The sequence below is a fragment of the Synchiropus splendidus genome, chromosome 2 (genome assembly GCF_027744825.2).
Source record: "Synchiropus splendidus isolate RoL2022-P1 chromosome 2, RoL_Sspl_1.0, whole genome shotgun sequence".
In the NCBI taxonomy this organism is placed as follows: domain Eukaryota; kingdom Metazoa; phylum Chordata; class Actinopteri; order Syngnathiformes; family Callionymidae; genus Synchiropus; species Synchiropus splendidus.
In genome coordinates, this window is record NC_071335.1 from 32,402,222 (window position 1) to 32,418,854 (window position 16,633).

Here is a 16,633-nt window from a genome sequence, read left to right on the forward strand (position 1 = left end):
CAAAACATTCACTGACAAAACATTTTTTTTTAACATGATGATCATTTTATTCAAAGAAAGCTAAGAAAAAAACCCCCCACCAAAACAGCATAACAGTCACGCCCCCAGCTGGTGGCTTTTTTATTTCCCAGTTCAGTTCCAGTCTTGGTCTATGTGCTGTCTCCTGCTTTTACACAATCACTTGATGTTCCTTCCCTCATCAGTGTAGAAAGAAGTGAAGAGCTGTCTTCATCAATGGAGAGCATTATAATGGAATATTTAGAAACACATTTCACAAATCTTGTCTGAACTGAAAGAGAGGAAGTAGCATTACTCCAGATCTAGTTGTTGAGGCTGCCGTGCTGTGCAGAAAAACACACACTTTGACCCTCCAACTGCATAGCAGTCCATGTGCTGCAATGCCACTAACTTCATTATCTCATATGTTCACTTTTCAAAGACAACCACTCAGACCGTGCACCTTCTCTCAATACTTTACATGGAAGTACAGAACAGTCATCAATGACAGAGAACATACAAAGTGAGTCATGACTCTCTGTCTACTTCACACTCAGGAAGGAACATCACAACTCTTCATCATGGTTAGCGAGACCAAACACTTTAGAAACACATTTCTCCAGTCAAGAACTATAGAAATGATCCCTGAAAGTATAGTCTTAATTTCAGGCAGGCAGAGCTCCAGACCTCATCCTCCTACCTAACTGTCACACTGATGGTGGATTTGGTTTGATCACATGGACATTGAACCAGCCACCTGTCTATCAGTTATCTTGGCTGTTCATAATGGAGGACAAAACTTTGAAATAGATCAATTAACTTGGCCAAGATGGAATAGAGATTGGGAGAGAGAGTTGGAGGTACAAGCAGGTGAGAAGTGGAATGAAGCTCAGTAGAAGCAAAACTGAATACACCTGTTTATGTCACTGTTGAAAGTAATGGAGGGGTGAAAACGGGTGAAGATGAGAGTGCAGACAGGTTGGAATGATTGGAGTGAATTGTCTTGGGTGATGTGAGAGAGAAGCGTAGCAGAGTGAAAAGAAAGCTCAATAGTACAGTAATGAGACCATGCATTATGTTTGGTTTGGAGACTGGTGCTCTGACACAAAGAGAACCAGTGCTCTATAAGCTGGTAGTGAGACAAGCAATGATATGTTTTAGATAGGAGATGACACAAAAACAACAAGCAACATTGCTATTTAACAAGTCTCAAGAACCACTCAGATCATGTTCCTTCCCTCAGTACTCTACATAGAAGTACAGAACAGTCATCAATGACAGAGAACATATGAAGTGAGTCATGATTCTCTGTCCACTTCACACTCAGGAAGGAACATCACAACTCTTCATCATGGTTAGCGAGACCAAACACTTTAGAAACACATTTCTCCAGTCAAGAACTATAGAAATGATCCCTGAAAGTATAGTCTTAACTTCAGGCAGGGAGAGCTCCAGACCTCATCCTCCTACCAAACTATTACACTGATGGTTAATGAAAACATACGTTTCAGTCGGTTCGATCACATGGGCATTGAACAAGCCATTTGTACATCAATCATCTTGGCTGTTCATGATGAACAAAACTTTGAAACAGATAACAATGTAACTTGACCAAGATGGACATAGATTGGGAGAGAGAGTAAAGATGAGTTGGAGGAACAAGCAGGTGAGAAGTGGAATGAAGCTCAGTAGAAGCAAAACTGAATACACCTGTTTATGTCACTGTTGAAAGTAATGGAGGGGTGAAAACGGGTGAAGATGAGAGTGCAGACAGGTTGGAATGATTGGAGTGAATTGTCTTGGGTGATGTGAGAGAGAAGCGCAGCAGAGTGAAAAGAAAGCTCAATAGTACAGTAATGAGACCATGCATTATGTTTGGTTTGGAGACTGGTGCTGTGACACAAAGAGAACTCGTGCTCTATAAGCTGGTAGTGAGACAAGCAATGATATGTTTTAGAAAGGAGATGACACAAAAACAACATTATTTAACAAGACTCAAAAACCACTCAGACCATGTTCCTTCCCTCAGTACTCCACATGGAAGTACAGAACAGTCATCAATGACAGAGAACATATGAAGTGAGTCATGACTCTCTGTCCACTTCACACTCAGGAAGGAACATCACAACTCTTCATCGTGGTTAGCGAGACCAAACACTTTAGAAACACATTTCTCCAGTCAAGAACTATAGAAATGATCCCTGAAAGTATAGTCTTAACTTCAGGCAGGGAGAGCTCCAGACCTCATCCTCCCACCAAACTATTACACTGATGGTTAATGAAAACATACGTTTCAGTTACTTAGATCACATGGGCATTGAACAAGCCATCTGTCAGTCCATCAATCATCTCTCTTCATAAAGAAGTATGAAACATTGAAATGTACACTGACCAAGATGCAATAATGATCTGTACTGAAAGAAAAGAGAAAAACAAATTGGAGGTACAGGCTGGAGAGAAGAGGAATAAAGCACAGTAGAACCAAAGCACAATGCTCAACTGCAACACAGACAGAAACATTTACCCACTGTTCAGGAAAGACAAAAGCAGGAATAAGGAGAGATCTGTTAATGAGATCTGTTCTTCCATCTGCTCCTTTTCAATTTTTCTACAAAGGCTGGCGTTGGAAAAAGTAATGGAGGAATCTAATGAACTACAGAAGAGACTGACGGAGGTTGGAACAAGTGGAAACATCATGTCATGGGTGATCTGTGAGACAAGAACAACAGAGTGAAAGGAAAGCTCTATAGTACGGTAATGAGACCTGGCATCATGTCTGGCTTGGAGACAAGCTCTGACACAGAGACAAGCAGTGCTGGAAAAATGGAACAAAATAGATCATAATATTCTACTTTAAACATGAAGATGAGAATAAACGTGATGATGAGAATAAGAATCATGTGAAGATGAGATAAGATGAGAATAAGAATCACTTTACTACCAAGGAGAAAGATCACAAGATGCAACAAAGAACTAATGTAGGTGTGAACAAGCCAGAGACATCCCTGCTCGGCTCAAAGTTCAACTTAACATGAGCAAATATGGCGCCATTTAACCAGTGATTTTCCATCAAACACACATTCACTGAGCAAGAAGGAAAAAGGAAAAAGCAGGAACATGGGTCCAAAATAGGGGGAGCTGCTCTTCCATCTCAAGATTTGGAGGAAAAAAGAGAGCAAGGCAGGTTGGAACAAGTGGAGACAACTGTCATAGGTGATTTGTGAGAGAAGAGTAGCAGTAAGAAAACTCTACAGTACAGAAGTGAAACCTGCCATGGTGTTTGGGTTGGAGTTAGTAACTGAAAAAGACATCAAGTGATCACTGTCAGCAACAGTTAAACAAGTCTGATTATAATATTGACTATTTACAGATCACAAAACTCAGGAACCACTCAGACCATGTTCCTTCCCTCAGTACTCCACAAGGAAGTACAGAACAGTCATCAATGACAGAGAACATATGAACTGAGTCATGAGTCTCTGTCCACTTCACACTCAGGAAGGAACATCACAACTCTTCATCGTGGTTAGCGAGACCAAACACTTTAGAAACACATTTCTCCAGTCAAGAACTATAGAAATGATCCCTGAAAGTATAGTCTTAACTTCAGGCAGGGAGAGCTCCAGACCTCATCCTCCTACCAATCTATTACACTGATGGTTAATGAAAACATACGTTTCAGTCGGTTCGATCACATGGGCATTGAACAAGCCATTTGTACATCAATCATCTTGGCTGTTCATGATGAACAAAACTTTGAAACAGATAACAATTTAACTTGACCAAGATGGACATAGATTGGGAGAGAGAGTGAAGATGAGTTGGAGGTACAAGCAGGTGAGAAGTGGAATGAAGCTCACTAGAAGCAAAACTGAATACACCTGTTTGTGTCACTGTTGAAAGTAATGGAGGGATTAAAAGAGGCAAAGATGAGAGCACAGACAGGTTGGAATGAGTGGAGAGAACTGTCATGTGTGACCTGTGAGAGAAGAGTTGCAGAGTGAAAAGAAAGGTCTATAGCACAGTAAGAAACCCTGCATTATGTTTGGTTTGGAGACTGGTGCTTTGTAGGAAAAACAATCCTTTGCAGAAAACCCCTGCTCAATTTTACCGTTTAATTAATAAAGCTCTAAGGGGTTTCCCTTATTCTGCCCAACTTCTGTATATTTTTACTATTACCATTTAACATCAATGAACAACCACTCAGATCATGCTGCTTCCCTCAGTACTCCACATGGAAGTACAGAACAGTCATCAATGACAGAGAACATATGAAGTGAATCATGATTCTCTGTCCACTTCACACTCAGGAAGGAACATCACAACTCTTCATCGTGGTTAGCGAGACCAAACACTTTAGAAACACATTTCTCCAGTCAAGAACTATAGAAATGATCCCTGAAAGTATAGTCTTAACTTCAGGCAGGGTGAGCTCCAGACCTCATCCTCCTACCAATCTATTGCACTGATGGTGGATTTGGTTCGCTCACATGGAGATTGAACCAGCCATCTGTCTATCAATCATCAGCAGGTGAGAAGTGGAATGAAGCTCAGCAGAAGCAATGCAGAATACACCTGTTTATGTTACTGTTGAAAGTAATGGAGGGATTAAATGCGGCAAAGAGGAGAGCACAGGTTGGAATGAGTGGAGACAACTGTCTTGGGTGATCTGAGAGAGAAGCGCAGCAGAGTGAAAAGAAAGCTCGACAGTACAGCAATGAGAGCTGACATCATGTTTGGTTTGGAGTAGTGGTGTGTCCGCTGTGTCGACCCTTCGGTGCATGTACTGAGTAACCTGGCAGCGAGTATATGAACAGTGCACCGAGAAATGCTCCAATGACGTAGCTGACAACGTAGCTAAAGATGATAAAAAACTGTTTAAAAAATCTACTTTTGAATAAAAATAATTGACATTAAATTTTGCTGTGTGTGTGTACATCTTATCCATGTCTTCTCAAACACCATTATGGCATTTACCCCCCTCTATGTCTTACATTGTTGATGACAATCCAACTGAAAGCTTTGGGCAGATGAATTACATGCTCCCTTCAGGGAGAGTCCACTCATGAGTTGAACCAATCCCTCAGTGCTTCCAGAAGCTTTATCTCACCATCACTAGTTTGGAGACACGAGCTCTGACAAAGAGACAAGCTGTGCTTGAAGTAGTTCATCTGAGTAGATCATATCATTTCAGTTTAACACAACTGAAGAACCACTCAGACCATGTTCCTTCCCTCAGTACTCTACATAGAAGTACAGAACAGTCATCAATGACAGAGAACATATGAAGTGAGTCATGACTCTCTGTCCACTTCACACTCAGGAAGGAACATCACAACTCTTCATCGTGGTTAGCGAGACCAAACACTTTAGAAACACATTTCTCCAGTCAAGAACTATAGAAATGATCCCTGAAAGTATAGTCTTAACTTCAGGCAGGCAGAGCTCCAGACCTCATCCTCCTACCAAACTATTACACTGATGGTTGATTTGGTTCGGTCACATGGACATTGAACCAGCCATCTGCCCATCAATCATCTTGGCTGTTCATGATGGAGCACTAACATACATCCACCACTTCGTCCTGTTCAGGGTTGTGCTGCAGCCTAACCCAGCAGTCATTGGGCGAGAGGCAGGAAAGCACCCTGGACAGGTCGCCAGTCTCACACCATTCACACACACACACGTGCACACCAAGGGCCAATTTTAGAGAATCATGAAGCATATAACATTGAACTAGATAATTTAACTTGACCAAGATGGAATACAATTGAAATGAAATGGAATGGAAAGAAGCTCAGTCTATGCAAACCGGAATACACATGTTTATGTTATTGTTGAAAGTAATGGAGGGATTAAAAGAGGCAAAGTGGAGAGCACAGGCAGGTTGGAATGAGTGGAGACAACTGTCTTGGGTGATCTGTGAGAGAAGTGTAGCAGAGTGAAAAGAAAGCTCAATAGTACAGTAATGAGAGCGGACATCAGGTTTGGTTTGGTGACACGAGCTCTGATGCAGAGACAAGCAGTGCTAGAAATAGTTCAATTAAATTGATCTTAATATTCTCATTTAGCATCATTGAACAGCCACTCTGATCAAGTTCCTTCCCTCATTACTCACGACCTGGCCGATTGACTGGTGCAGCCCAAGTGGTGACCGTGTCTGAACACATACTGAAGAGATGGTTTTGATAGTAGTCCATCAATCTGTCCAGTGTCCCGCATCATGTAAGCCACCATGTGTGGGCCATCAGGACCTTCAAGGCTTTCTCTGCTGGCCTGAGCATAATTATGAGAAAACTTCCCAGACACTCTCTCACAGTATTCTCTTCATGCCACATCATCCTTTCTCTGGTGTTGTCTTTATGTTTCAGTTTTTACCAGGGGTCCTCAGATCATGATCAGCCGATATCAGTCTGATCGCTACATGCCTTTCTCTGCCAATCACCAGCTGCAGCCCGTCAGCTGAGTAGCGCCCCTCCCGCTGCGCTCAATCACAACAAACATGTCTGCCGTCTGGCATTATTTCACCATCCGTCAGAGTGATGTAAAGTTTGTAACCTGCAACGTGAAAGGTTTCAATACTACAGAATGATGGTGAGTTTTTAAAGCGTCTTGGATGGATTGACAATGAATTTGTGATCAAAATGATGAGACCTTCTGTGTACATGATGTGAAAACATAAATGAGGCATCGTACAGCGTTTTGACACTTGACATATTGTGCTGATACTGTGGCATTGAATACTGACACCTGAGATTGAAAATCCCTGCAGGCAACCTACTGGACAGACAGATGACCTACTGTATACAATAGCCTTTGCATTCATATTGTATGATTCCATATCTTTAAATAATGTATCATATTGTGAAAAATGTGGAAATACCGTGAATGAGGATGCTTGCGGATTTTCTGTTTTTCCAAATTTCTATTAGAAAAAAATGGTTTCCAATAGTTTTTTGATTTTCTATATATATGTCTTTTGTGTTTCTTGAAAAAGAGAATGTGAACTAAGAGGTACCGAGAAATGAATTAGAAATAGAATGGAACAAGACAAGCTGTAAATCTCAGTGTAAAGATTGGAATAAATACATAATTCTCTGACAGGAGATCAAAAGACAACTTGCATTTCCCCCTGGAGCTGCTCCATAATCCACAAAGACATTCACAAGGAACCGTGAGGCTAGATTGTATCAGCAGTTACATCCTGTTGACAGATGCACTTCCTTATAAATCATCAACTTGTCACAGTTCGGCACATTTTTGCTGAGTTGACACAGTCACCGATGCTGAGATTGCTCTGGGAGCTCTGCACGTGCACCTGCGCATCACTGTTGTGGGACCCGTCACGACAATAGAGCTTTCTTTTCACTCTGCTGCGCTTCTCTCACAGATCACCCAAGACAGTTGTCTCCACTCATTCCAACCTGTCTGTGCTCTCCACTTTGCCTCTTTTAATCCCTCCATTACTTTCAACAGTGACATAAACAGGTGTATTCAGTTTTGCTTCTACTGAGCTTCATTCCACTTCTCACCTGCTTGTACCTCCAACTCATCTTTACTCTCTCCCCAAATCTCTATTCCATCTTGGTCAAGTTAATTGATCTATTTCAAAGTTTTGTCCTCCATTATGAACAGCCAAGATGATTGATGGACAGATGGCTGGTTCAATGTCCATGTGATCAAACCAAATCCACCATCAGTGTAATAGTTTGGTAGGAGGATGAGGTCTGGAGCTCTCCCTGCCTGAAGTTAAGACTATACTTTCAGGGATCATTTCTATAGTTGTTGACTGGAGAAATGTGTTTCTAAAGTGTTTGGTCTCGCTAACCACGATGAAGAGTTGTGATGTTCCTTCCTGAGTGTGAAGTGGACAGAGAATCATGACTCACTTCATATGTTCTCTGTCATTGATGACTGTTCAGTACTTTCATGTGGAGTACTGAGGGAAGGAACATGTTCAGAGTGGTTCTTCAGTTGTGTTAAATTGAAATGTTATGATCTACTCAGATGAACTACTTCAAGCACAGCTTGTCTCTTTGTCAGAGGCTTGTGTTGTTTCCAAACTAGTGGTGGTGAGACAAAGCTTCTAGAAGCACTGAGGAATTTAGAGGGATTGGTTTGACTCATGTGTCCACTCTCTCTGAAGGGAGCATGTAATTCATCTGCCCAAAGCTTTCAGTTGGATTGTCATCAACAATGTAAGACATAGATGGGGGTAAATGCCATAATGGTGTTTGAGAAGACATGGATAACATGTACACACACACAGCAAAATTTAATGTCAATTTTTTTTATTCAAAAGTAGATTTTTTAAACAGTTTTTTATCATCTTTAGCTACGTTGTCAGCTACGTCATTGGAGCATTTCTCGGTGCACTGTTCATATACTCGCTGCCAGGTTACTCAGTACATGCACCGAAGGGTCGACACAGCGGACACACCACTACTCCAAACCAAACATGATGTCAGCTCTCATTGCTGTACTGTCGAGCTTTCTTTTCACTCTGCTGCGCTTCTCTCACAGATCACCGAAGACAGTTGTCTCCACTCATTCCAACCTGCCTGTGCTCTCCTCTTTGCCGGATTTAATCCCTCCATTACTTTCAACAGTAACATAAACAGGTGTATTCTGCATTGCTTCTGCTGAGCTTCATTCCACTTCTCACCTGCTGATGATTGATATGCAGATGGATAATTCAATGTTTCTCGATTTGGAGGAAAAAAGTAATGGAGGAAATGTATGAGGAATAAAGAGAGCAAGGCAGGTTGGAACAAGTGGCGACAACTGTCATAGGTGATTTGTGAGAGAATAGTAACAGTAAGAAAACTCTACAGTACAGAAGTGAAACCTGCCATGGTGTTTGGGTTGGAGTTAGTAACTGAAAAAGACATCAAGTGATCACTGTCAGCAACAGTTAAACAAGTTTGATTATAATATTGACCATTTACAGATCACAAAACTCAAGAACCACTCAGACCATGTTCCTTCCCTCAGTACTCCACAAGGAAGTACAGAACAGTCATCAATGACAGAGAACAAATGAAGTGAGTCATGATTCTCTGTCCACTTCACACTCAAGAAGGAACATCACAACTCTTCATCGTGGTTAGCGAGAGCAAACACTTTAGAAAAACATTTCTCCAGTCAAGAACTATAGAAATGATCCCTGAAAGTATAGTCTTAACTTCAGGCAGGGAGAGCTCCAGACCACATCCTCCCACCAAACTATTACATTGATGGTTAATGAAAACATACGTTTCAGTAGGTTCGATCACATGGGCATTGAACAATCCATTTGTACATCAATCATCTTGGCTGCTCATGATGAACAAAACTTTGAAACAGATAACAATTTAACTTGATTTGATTGGGAGAGAGAGTAAAGATGAGTTGGAGGTACAAGCAGGTGAGAAGTGGAATGAAGCTCAGTAGAAGCAAAACTGAATACACCTGTTTATGTCACTGTTGAAAGTAATGGAGGGATTAAATGTGGCAAAGAGGAGATCACAGACAGGTTGGAATGATTGGAGTGAATTGTCATGGGTGATCTGTGAGAGAAGAGTTGCAGAGTGAAAAGAAAGGTCTATAGCACAGTAAGAAACCCTGCATTATGTTTGGTTTGGAGACTGGTGCTCTGCAGCAAAAACAATCTTTTGCAGAAAACCCCTGCACGATGTTACCATTTAATTAATAAAGCTCTAAGGAGTTTTCCTTATTTCGTCCAACTCCCATATATTTTTACTGTTACCATTTAACATCAATGAATAACCACTCAGACCATGTTCCTTCCCTCAGTACTTCACATGAAAGTACAGAACAGTCATCAATGACAGACAACATATGAAGTGAGTCATGACTCTCTGTCCACTTCACACTCAGGAAGGAACATCACAACTCTTCATCATGGTTAGCGAGACCAAACACTTTAAAAACACATTTCTCCAGTCAACAACTATAGAAATGATCCCTGAAAGTATAGTCTTAACTTCAGGCAGGGTGAGCTCCAGACCTCATCCTCCTACCAAACTATTACACTGATGGTGGATTTGGTTCGATCACAAGGGCATTGAACCAGCCATCTGTCTATCAATCATCAGCAGGTGAGAAGTGAAATGAAGCTCAGCAGAAGCAATGCAGAATACACCTGTTTATGTTACTGTTGAAAGTAATGGAGGGATTAAAAGAGGCAAAGTGGAGATCACAGGCAGGTTGGAATGAGTGGAGACAACTGTCTTCGGTGATCTGAGAGAGAAGCGCAGCAGAGTGAAAAGAAAGCTCGACAGTACAGCAATGAGAGCTGACATCATGTTTGGTTTGGAGTAGTGGTGTGTCCGCTGTGTCGACCCTTCGGTGCATGTACTGAGTAACCTGGCAGCGAGTAAATGAACAGTGCACCGAGAAATGCTCCAATGACGTAGCTGACAACGTAGCTAAAGACGATAAAAAACTGTTTAAAAAATCTATTTTTGAATAAAAATAATTGACATTAAATTTTGCTGTGTGTGTGTACATCTTATCCATGTCTTCTCAAACACCATTATGGCATTTACCCCCATCTATGTCTAACATTCTTGATGACAATCCAACTGAAAGCTTTGGGCAGATGAATTACATGCTCCCTTCAGGGAGAGTCGACTCATGAGTTGAACTAATCCCTCTAAATGCCTCAGTGCTTCTTGAAGCTTTGTCTCACAACCACTAGTTTAGAAACAACACAAGCCTCTGACATAGAGACATGCTGTGCTTGAAGTAGTTCATTTGAGTAGATCATGAGATTCCAATTTAACACAACTGAAGAACCACTCAGCCCATGTTCCTTCCCTCAGTACTTCACATGAAAGTACTGAACAGTCATCAATGACAGAGAACATATGAAGTGAGTCATGATTCTCTGTCCACTTCACACTCAGGAAGGAACATCACAACTCTTCATCGTGGTTAGCGAGACCAAACACTTTAGAAACACATTTCTCCAGTCAAGAACTATAGAAATGATCCCTGAAAGTATAGTCTTAACTTCAGGCAGGCAGAGCTCCAGACCTCATCCTCCTACCAATCTATTACACTGATGGTGGATTTGGTTTGATCACATGGACATTGAACCAGCCATCTGTCCATCAATCATCTTGGCTGTTCATAATGGAGGACAAAACTTTGAAATAGATCAATTAACTTGACCAAGATGGAATAGAGATTTGGGGAGAGAGTAAAGATGAGTTGGAGGTACAAGCAGGTGACAAGTGGAATGAAGCTCAGTAGAAGCAAAACTGAATACACCTGTTTATTTTGTTCCATTTTTCCAGCACTGCTTGTCTCTGTGTCAGAGCTTGTCTCCAAGCCAGACATGATGCCAGGTCTCATTACCGTACTATAGAGCTTTCCTTTCACTCTGTTGTTCTTGTCTCACAGATCACCCATGACATGATGTTTCCACTTGTTCCAACCTCCGTCAGTCTCTTCTGTAGTTCATTAGATTCCTCCATTACTTTTTCCAACGCCAGCCTTTGTAGAAAAATTGAAAAGGAGCAGATGGAAGAACAGATCTCATTAACAGATCTCTCCTTATTCCTGCTTTTGTCTTTCCTGAACAGTGGGTAAATGTTTCTGTTTGTCGTCTGTTTTGCAGTTGTGCATTGTGCTTTTGTTTGTTTGTTTTTCTCTTTTTTTTCAGTACAGATCATTATTGCATCTTGGTCAGTGTACATTTCAATGTTTCATACTTCTTTATGAAGAGAGATGATTGATGGACTGACAGATGGCTTGTTCAATGCCCATGTGATCTAAGTAACTGAAACGTATGTTTTCATTAACCATCAGTGTAATAGATTGGTGGGAGGATGAGGTCTGGAGCTCACCCTGCCTGAAGTTAAGACTATACTTTCAGGGATCATTTCTATAGTTCTTGACTGGAGAAATGTGTTTCTAAAGTGTTTGGTCTCGCTAACCACGATGAAGAGTTGTGATGTTCCTTCCTGAGTGTGAAGTGGACAGAGAATCATGACTCACTTCATATGTTCTCTGTCATTGATGACTGTTCTCTACTTCTATGTAGAGTACTGAGGGAAGGAACATGATCTGAGTGGTTCCTCAATTTTGTTAACTGTTTACCTTGTCAGCTGGTCTATTTAAACTAAATACCAAAACTTTTCTGTTTACTATATTGTACAGTTTTAGTTTCACAACTACTCTTATTTCTACTCCATTTTCTGTTATTCATGACTGTTTCTTACTTCTTTGCTGTGTATCAAGAGAAGGAACACGATCAGAGTTGTTGTTGAATCTTGTCAAATGAGAATATTTATAATATGTATTTAATTATTTCTAGCACTGCTTGTCTCTGCATCAGAGCTTGTGTCTCCAAACCAAACATGATGCCAGGTCTCATTCCTGTACAACAGAGCTTTCTTTTTCACTCTGCTAGGCTTCTCTCTCAGATCACTCATGACACATGTTGTCTCCACTCGTTTCAACCTGTCTGTGCTCTCATCTTCACCTCTTTTTTTTATCCCTCCATTACTGTGGACAGTAACATAAACAGGTGTATTCTGACTTGCGTCTGCATTCCACATCTCACCTGCTTGGACCACCATCTCATCTTTACTGTCTTTCCCAATCTCTATCCATCAAAAAAAAAAAAAAAAAAAAAAAAAAAAAAAGGCTTACATCTGTTGACTCATCCAAAGCAAGAGGAAAAAAAGCGGTGCAGCATTTATGTTCTTCTCTGTAGATTTGACACCATAATGGTTTCATTATCTTGTCTTTATCCAAAAAGTCATCAGGATGTTGCTGAAGTGCCAGCAAACCTAACCAAATTCCCGTCAACTCGTTGGGTCGAAACATGGAGTTGCTGCTGACTAGCTTTCACTCTTGATAGTAGCTCTTGACATGATGTCTTTCTGCTCTTCCTCGCAGGATACTTGGATGCAAATGTAGTATGGCATGTGTCAAAGTGCCATTTTATATCTGACCATTTCATAGAAGCACTTTTATCATGGCATATTAAGACACAGAGCAGAACCTGCTCTCTCCACAAAGGCAAATTCCTCTGGCCATTCCTGCTGTGAAGTACGATACTCTCCGTCTTTTTTTTTTAACCATCTTCTCAAAAGGGTTCTAAAATTAGTTAGCTGACGACGCGATTAAAACAGGGGAAGTTTACTTCCTGATCACACGACAAGCCATCTTACGGACCCTTTTGCTCATCTGTACATTGGCTGCTATTTTCGACAGCAAAATATGGCAATCGCTAGCACGAATGCTTGCAATCATCAAAAATTGTGATCGGCCTGTGGGGAGTTTAAAAAATCTCGGCAGTGGGTATCAGCCAAAGACTCGGTGCCACCCTAGTCCACACACAGTAGGCATTTTGTGAAGTATGCTGCAAGGCATGCTTACATTTCTAGTTTTCATTTTTTTGCTTTTACTGAAGCTATTTCATCTTGCTCAAAGCTTTTAAATCACCACCAGGTGGTTTGTATTTCTTCTTCTTCACTGTGAGTGAAGCCAAGCGACTCAGAGATGAGGTTATGTCCTCTCCCATGTCACACTTAACACTATACTTTCAGGGATCATTTCTATAGTTCTTGACTGGAGAAATGTGTTTCTAAAGTGTTTGGTCTCGCTAACCACGATGAAGAGTTGTGATGTTCCTTCCTGAGTGTGAAGTGGACAGAGACTCATGACTCACTTCATATGTTCTCTTTCATTGATGACTGTTCTTGGTGCTGTTGGGGGACCCATCACTACAATAGAGCTTTCTTTTCACTCTGCAACTCTTCTCTCACAGATCACCCATGACAATTCACTCCACTCATTCCAACCTGCCTGTGATCTCATCTTTGCCACATTTAATCCCTCCATTACTTTCAACAGTGACATAAACAGGTGTATTCAGTTTTGCTTCTACTGAGCTTCATTCCACTTCTCACCTGCTTGTACCTCCAACTCATCTTTACTCTCTCCCCAAATCTCTATTCCATCTTGGTCAAGTTAATTGATCTATTTCAAAGTTTTGTCCTCCATTATGAACAGCCAAGATGATTGATGGACAGATGGCTGGTTCAATGTCCATGTGATCAAACCAAATCCACCATCAGTGTAATAGATTGGTAGGAGGATGAGGTCTGGAGCTCACCCTGCCTGAAGTTAAGACTATACTTTCAGGGATCATTTCTATAGTTCTTGACTGGAGAAATGTGTTTTTAAAGTGTTTGGTCTCGCTAACCACGATGAAGAGTTGTGATGTTCCTTCCTGAGTGTGAAGTGGACAGAGAATCATGACTCACTTCATATGTTCTCTGTCATTGATGACTGTTCAGTACTTTCATGTGAAGTACTGAGGGAAGGAACATGTTCAGAGTGGTTCTTCAGTTGTGTTAAATTGAAATGTGATGAACTACTTCAAGCACAGCTTGTCTCTTTTGTCAGAGATCGTGTCTCCAAAGTAATGATGGTGAGATAAAGCTTCTGGATGCACTGAGGCATTTAGAGGGATTGGTACGACTCATGAGTGGACTCTCTCTGAAGGGAGCATGTAATTCATCTGCCCAAAGCTTTCAGTTGGATTGTCATCAACAATGTAAGACATAGAGGGGGGTAAATGCCATAATGGTGTTTGAGAAGACATGGATAAGATGTACACACACACACAGCAAAATTTAATGTCAATTATTTTTATTCAAAAATAGATTTTTTTCAAATGTTTTTTACCGTCTTCAGCTACGTCATTGGAGCATTTCTCGGTGCACTGTTCATATACTCGCTGCCAGGTTACTCAGTACATGCACCGAAGGGTCGACACAGCGGACACACCACGACTCCAAACCAAACATGATGTCAGCTCTCATTGCTGTACTGTAGAGCTTTCTTTTCACTCTGCTGCGCTTCTCTCTCAGATCACCGAAGACAGTTGTCTCCACTCATTCCAACCTGCCTGTGATCTCCTCTTTGCCGCATTTAATCCCTCCATTACTTTCAACAGTGACATAAACAGGTGTATTCTGCATTGCTTCTGCTGAGCTTCATTTCACTTCTCACCTGCTGATGATTGATAGACAGATGGCTGGTTCAATGCCCTTGTGATCGAACCAAATCCACCATCAGTGTAATAGATTGGTAGGAGGATGAGGTCTGGAGCTCTGCCTGCCTGAAGTTAAGACTATACTTTCAGGGATCATTTCTATAGTTCTTGACTGGAGAAATGTGTTTCTAAAGTGTTTGGTCTCGCTAACCACGATGAAGAGTTGTGATGTTCCTTCCTGAGTGTGAAGTGGACAGAGAATCATGACTCACTTCATATGTTGTCTGTCATTGATGACTGTTCTGTACTTCCATGTGGAGTACTGAGGGAAGCAGCATGATCTGAGTGGTTGTTCATTGATGTTAAATGGTAACAGTAAAAATATACAGAAGTTGGGCAGAATAATGGAAATCCCTTAGAGCTTTATTAATTAAATGGTAAAATTGTGCGGGGGTTTTCTGCAAAGGATTGTTTTTGCTACAGAGCACCAGTCTCCAAACCAAACATAATGCAGGGTTTCTTACTGTGCTATAGACCTTTCTTTTCACTCTGCAACGCTTCTCTCTCAGATCACCCAAGACAGTTGTCTCCACTCATTCCAACCTGTCTGTGATCTCCTCTTTGCCTCTTTTAATCCCTCCATTACTTTCAACAGTGACATAAACAGATGTATTCAGTTTTGCTTCTACTGAGCTTCATTCCACTTCTCACCTGCTTGTACCTCCAACTCATCTTTACTCTCTCTCCCAATCAAATCAAGTTAAATTGTTATCTGTTTCAAAGTTTTGTTCATCATGAGCAGCCAAGATGATTGATGTGCAAATGGATTGTTCAATGCCCATGTGATCGAACCTACTGAAACGTATGTTTTCATTAACCATCAGTGTAATAGTTTGGTAGGAGGATGAGGTCTGGAGCTCACCCTGCCTGAAGTTAAGACTATACTTTCAGGGATCATTTCTATAGTTGTTGATTGGAGAAATGTGTTTCTAAAGTGTTTGGTCTCGCTAACCACGATGAAGAGTTGTGATGTTCCTTCTTGAGTGTGAAGTGGACAGAGAATCATGACTCACTTCATATGTTCTCTGTCATTGATGACTGTTCAGTACTTTCATGTGAAGTACTGAGGGAAGGAACATGTTCAGAGTGGTTCTTCAGTTGTGTTAAATTGAAATGTTATGGTCTACTCAGATGAACTACTTCAAGCACAGCTTGTCTCTTTTGTCAGAGATCGTGTCTCCAAAGTAATGATGGTGAGATAAAGCTTCTGGATGCACAGAGGCATTTAGAGGGATTGGTACGACTCATGAGTCGACTCTCCCTGGAGGGAGCATGTAATTCATCTGCCCAAAGCTTTCAGTTGGATTGTCATCAACAATGTAAGACATAGAGGGGGGTAAATGCCATAATGGTGTTTGAGAAGACATGGATAACATGTACACACACACACAGCAAAATTTAATGTCAATTATTTTTATTCAAAAATTGATTTTTTTCAACTGTTTTTTACCGTCTTCAGCTACGTCATTGGAGCATTTCTCGGTGCACTGTTCATATACTCGCTGCCAGGTTACTCAGTACATGCACCGAAGGGTCGACACAGCGGACACACCACGA

At 41.1% G+C, this 16,633-nt stretch overlaps 15 non-coding genes across 15 annotated transcripts; 6 read left to right on the forward strand and 9 right to left on the reverse strand.

Moving 5' to 3' along the window:
- Positions 1-442: 442 nt before the first annotated feature.
- Positions 443-658, reverse strand: LOC128755141 (small nucleolar RNA U3). The gene has a single exon (XR_008414082.1). It is a non-coding gene; the product is annotated as a small nucleolar RNA U3 (small nucleolar RNA).
- A 554-nt stretch (positions 659-1,212) lies between these two features.
- LOC128755116 (small nucleolar RNA U3) lies at positions 1,213-1,428 on the reverse strand. The gene has a single exon (XR_008414057.1). It is a non-coding gene; the product is annotated as a small nucleolar RNA U3 (small nucleolar RNA).
- A 570-nt stretch (positions 1,429-1,998) lies between these two features.
- On the reverse strand, positions 1,999-2,214 carry LOC128755092 (small nucleolar RNA U3). The gene has a single exon (XR_008414033.1). It is a non-coding gene; the product is annotated as a small nucleolar RNA U3 (small nucleolar RNA).
- Positions 2,215-3,383: 1,169 nt separating this feature from the next.
- LOC128755105 (small nucleolar RNA U3) lies at positions 3,384-3,599 on the reverse strand. Its single transcript, XR_008414045.1, has one exon. It is a non-coding gene; the product is annotated as a small nucleolar RNA U3 (small nucleolar RNA).
- A 596-nt stretch (positions 3,600-4,195) lies between these two features.
- On the reverse strand, positions 4,196-4,411 carry LOC128755118 (small nucleolar RNA U3). Its single transcript, XR_008414059.1, has one exon. It is a non-coding gene; the product is annotated as a small nucleolar RNA U3 (small nucleolar RNA).
- A 797-nt stretch (positions 4,412-5,208) lies between these two features.
- Positions 5,209-5,424, reverse strand: LOC128755106 (small nucleolar RNA U3). Its single transcript, XR_008414046.1, has one exon. It is a non-coding gene; the product is annotated as a small nucleolar RNA U3 (small nucleolar RNA).
- A 2,324-nt stretch (positions 5,425-7,748) lies between these two features.
- Positions 7,749-7,964, forward strand: LOC128755109 (small nucleolar RNA U3). Its single transcript, XR_008414049.1, has one exon. It is a non-coding gene; the product is annotated as a small nucleolar RNA U3 (small nucleolar RNA).
- A 999-nt stretch (positions 7,965-8,963) lies between these two features.
- LOC128755101 (small nucleolar RNA U3) lies at positions 8,964-9,179 on the reverse strand. Its single transcript, XR_008414041.1, has one exon. It is a non-coding gene; the product is annotated as a small nucleolar RNA U3 (small nucleolar RNA).
- A 585-nt stretch (positions 9,180-9,764) lies between these two features.
- LOC128755128 (small nucleolar RNA U3) lies at positions 9,765-9,980 on the reverse strand. Its single transcript, XR_008414070.1, has one exon. It is a non-coding gene; the product is annotated as a small nucleolar RNA U3 (small nucleolar RNA).
- Positions 9,981-10,795: 815 nt separating this feature from the next.
- Positions 10,796-11,011, reverse strand: LOC128755099 (small nucleolar RNA U3). Its single transcript, XR_008414040.1, has one exon. It is a non-coding gene; the product is annotated as a small nucleolar RNA U3 (small nucleolar RNA).
- An 854-nt stretch (positions 11,012-11,865) lies between these two features.
- On the forward strand, positions 11,866-12,081 carry LOC128755108 (small nucleolar RNA U3). The gene has a single exon (XR_008414048.1). It is a non-coding gene; the product is annotated as a small nucleolar RNA U3 (small nucleolar RNA).
- Positions 12,082-13,546: 1,465 nt separating this feature from the next.
- Positions 13,547-13,752, forward strand: LOC128755078 (small nucleolar RNA U3). The gene has a single exon (XR_008414022.1). It is a non-coding gene; the product is annotated as a small nucleolar RNA U3 (small nucleolar RNA).
- A 392-nt stretch (positions 13,753-14,144) lies between these two features.
- Positions 14,145-14,360, forward strand: LOC128755098 (small nucleolar RNA U3). The gene has a single exon (XR_008414039.1). It is a non-coding gene; the product is annotated as a small nucleolar RNA U3 (small nucleolar RNA).
- A 790-nt stretch (positions 14,361-15,150) lies between these two features.
- Positions 15,151-15,366, forward strand: LOC128755129 (small nucleolar RNA U3). The gene has a single exon (XR_008414071.1). It is a non-coding gene; the product is annotated as a small nucleolar RNA U3 (small nucleolar RNA).
- Positions 15,367-15,951: 585 nt separating this feature from the next.
- On the forward strand, positions 15,952-16,167 carry LOC128755126 (small nucleolar RNA U3). The gene has a single exon (XR_008414068.1). It is a non-coding gene; the product is annotated as a small nucleolar RNA U3 (small nucleolar RNA).
- The last annotated feature ends 466 nt before the right edge of the window (positions 16,168-16,633 follow it).